This window comes from Dermacentor andersoni, unplaced genomic scaffold (assembly GCF_023375885.2).
Source record: "Dermacentor andersoni unplaced genomic scaffold, qqDerAnde1_hic_scaffold ctg00000766.1, whole genome shotgun sequence".
Classification (NCBI taxonomy): Eukaryota; Metazoa; Arthropoda; class Arachnida; order Ixodida; family Ixodidae; genus Dermacentor; species Dermacentor andersoni.
The window spans coordinates 5001-8488 of NW_027315444.1; the positions used below are offsets into that span (position 1 = coordinate 5001).

Sequence of the window (3488 nt, forward strand, 5' to 3'; positions counted from 1 at the left end):
TGCACGTTCACATCGCTCCACTAAAAATTGCAAAGAGCGACAGAGCCATGATTAGGGCTAAGCCGCTGTGGAGTCTTTAACGGCTACACGGCCACGGGCAGGGCTTCACCCCCATCGACGTGCTTCGCTTCAGTCAGCAGTAGGTTCATAGAAGGGCCTCAAACACACACACACTTTCGCATCGGCAGATCGCCGCAGCATAACCGCTGTTGATCCAACAGCCTACTTGAGACGAAAGACAAGAGCCCGGCGCGCGTACTCGCGCAGCTCTCCAAAACCACTCGGCCAGTGCCAGGGACGGCTCCCTGCGCCGGCGCCACAACAAGTCTACTTGAGGCGGAAGACGAAGCCAGCAAGGGCCTGGCCGCAAGTGCGTTCGAAACCGGGACTACAGTCCCTCGTCTGTCCGTACTTCCTCTTTCGACGTGCGGCGCCTTCCCAAAGCGCACAAGTCCGCTAACCGCAGAACGCTTCCGACGTAGCAAAGCCGCGTTTCCTTCGGTACTTCGCAGCAACGCCGCCTTTCCCTCGGCGGCGGGCGAATAGCCTGCAGACGTCGTCGCATTAAACCGCGATCTCGACACCTCGCGCGTCACGAGCAGGAGCCGACCGGCAGCCTCCGGCCCTTTCGGACTCGGTGGCATTTGCCGCGGAGGACGGGAGAGCACTTTAGGCCACGGTTCCTTCCGTACTTGGCAGCCGCACCCTCATACCGACAGTTCCATGACCGACCGAGCGCCACACCGTTCCTTTAGTACTTGGGTGGCAACAAAGTCGGGTCGTTACTCCATACTCGCCGCAGGAAGCGACCGGCAGCCGCCAGCCTTTTCAGACTCGGCAGCGTTTGCCGCGGAGGACGGGAGAGCGCTCGCACCACGGTTCCGTGTGTGTACTAAGCGGCAGCGGCATTAGCTCTCGACCGTCAGTTCCTTGACCGACCGCACGCTTCGCCGTTCCCCTCGTACTGGGCAAAGCAGCAGGTCGGGTCGTCTTACTCCCATTCCGCGCAAGAGCGCCAAAGCGGACAGAAAGCCCACCCAGTGTGCGTTACGCCGTTTCTACCCGCGGGCGCGGCCAAGCCAACCGTCCAAGGTTGCAGCCGGCGTCCACTGGGCGCAACAAATTTGGCACGGGGCGCCCCTCAAAATTCAGGCAGTCCCCGGCATGTTCGGGTATAGCCGTCCCCGCGTCCAAGCGGGGCCAGCGGCGGAAAGCGTCGGGCGCAGCGAGCTGCTTCACCCACACGGGGTAGAAACAATGGCGCTCGCCACCCTTCACAATCCGGTAATGATCCTTCCGCAGGTTCACCTACGGAAACCTTGTTACGACTTTTACTTCCTCTAAATGATCAAGTTTGGTCATCTTTCCAACAGACCGGCGCAACCGAAAGGCCGCGCCGGACATCGGTCCGAAGACCTCACTAAATCATTCAATCGGTAGTAGCGACGGGCGGTGTGTACAAAGGGCAGGGACGTAATCAACGCGAGCTTATGACTCGCGCTTACTGGGAATTCCTCGTTCAAGGGGAACAATTGCAAGCCCCTATCCCAATCACGAAAGAAGTTCCACGGGTTACCCAGTCCTTTCAGACAGGGATAAAGACACGCTGCTTCCTTCAGTGTAGCGCGCGTGCGGCCCCGGACATCTAAGGGCATCACAGACCTGTTATTGCTCTGTTTCGTGCGGCTAGGAGCCGCTTGTCCCTCTAAGAAGGTTGTAAGGTGCTGGGAACCCCGCACCTATTTAATAGGCTAGAGTCTCGTTCGTTATCGGAATTAACCAGACAAATCGCTCCACCAACTAAGAACGGCCATGCACCACCATCCACCGAATCAAGAAAGAGCTCTCAATCTGTCAATCCTCCCAGTGTCCGGGCCGGGTAAGTTTTCCCGTGTTGAGTCAAATTAAGCCGCAGGCTCCACTCCTGGTGGTGCCCTTCCGTCAATTCCTTTAAGTTTCAGCTTTGCAACCATACTTCCCCCGGAACCCAAACACTTTGGTTTCCCGGAAGCTGCCCGCCGAGTCATTTGAGTAACTCAGGCGGATCGCTGGTTGGCATCGTTTATGGTCAGAACTAGGGCGGTATCTGATCGCCTTCGAACCTCTGACTTTCGTTCTTGATCAAAGAAAACATTCTTGGCAAATGCTTTCGCAGTAGTTCGTCTTGCGACGGTCCAAGAATTTCACCTCTAGCGCCGCAATACGAATGCCCCCGTCTGTCCCTCTTAATCATTACCTCGTATTCCAAAAACCAACAGAACAGAAACGAGGTCTTGTTCTATTATTCCATGCAAGTTTATTCAGGCGACTCGCCTGCGTTGAGCACTCTAATTTTTTCAAAGTAAAAGCACCGGCCTTCTCGAGGCACACAATGAAGTGCACCAAGAAAGGACCGGCATGATGTTCAGTCCGAGCCGTCGCATCGGGTAGATGCACTACTCGTCTGGAACTGAGATCCAACTACGAGCTTTTTAACCGCAGCAGCTTTAGTATACGCTATTGGAGCTGGAATTACCGCGGCTGCTGGCACCAGACTTGCCCTCCAATTGATCCTCGTTAAAGGATTTAGAGTGTACTCATTTCAATTACGGGGCCTCAAAAGAGTCCCGTATTGTTATTTTTCGTCACTACCTCCCCGTGCCGGGAGTGGGTAATTTGCGCGCCTGCTGCCTTCCTTGGATGTGGTAGCCGTTTCTCAGGCTCCCTCTCCGGAATCGAACCCTGATTCTCCGTTACCCGTAACAACCATGGTAAGCAAGTAACCTACCATCGAAAGTTGATAAGGCAGACACTTGAAAGAAACGTCGCCGGCTCGTGGCCATGCGATCAGCACAAAGTTATCCAGAGTCACCACACAATACGGGCCGAAACCCGATCGATCTTGGTCTAATAAAAGCACCCGTCGCCCAAAGGGCTTCAGGCTCACTGCATGTATTAGCTCTAGAATTGCCACAGTTATCCAAGTAGGAAGAAACGATCTAAGGAACCATAACTGATTTAATGAGCCATTCGCGGTTTCGCCTTATTTCGGCATGTACTTAGACATGCATGGCTTAATCTTTGAGACAAGCATATGATTACTGGCAGGATCAACCAGGTAATCGTTCAACTGCGCGTCCAGCCTTTCAAGCAGGCCGGACGCCGTTTTTGCGATGCCGAGGCCACCTTCAGGCGCCCCAACACGCTTCGTTCTCGCAAAGGGTAGCACTTTGCACAGTCCGAGACGACGGCGTTCGAGCTCGCTACGGCGCCCTCCCCGCAGGGCCGGGTATCGCCACGCGGCAAGAAGCACGCAACATTCTCGATAGACCGGTTGTGTCGACTCGATCGCGGCTTGCGGTTTCTCTCGAGCCCGCAGCACTGGTGGACCGACCGACACTTGCAACGTAGCCGAGACGGCAAAGCCGCTAGGCGACGGGTCACGCCCGCGCCTTCGGCGCTTTCGTATTTGATTCGTCCGAGGACGATGCGGAACACACTTCGATATC

General features: G+C 55.6%; 1 non-coding gene across 1 annotated transcript; it reads right to left on the reverse strand.

Annotated features, from left to right (window-relative positions):
- Positions 1 to 1285: 1285 nt before the first annotated feature.
- On the reverse strand, positions 1286 to 3100 carry LOC140214967 (small subunit ribosomal RNA). Its single transcript, XR_011891892.1, has one exon. It is a non-coding gene; the product is annotated as a small subunit ribosomal RNA (ribosomal RNA).
- Positions 3101 to 3488: the final 388 nt, after the last annotated feature.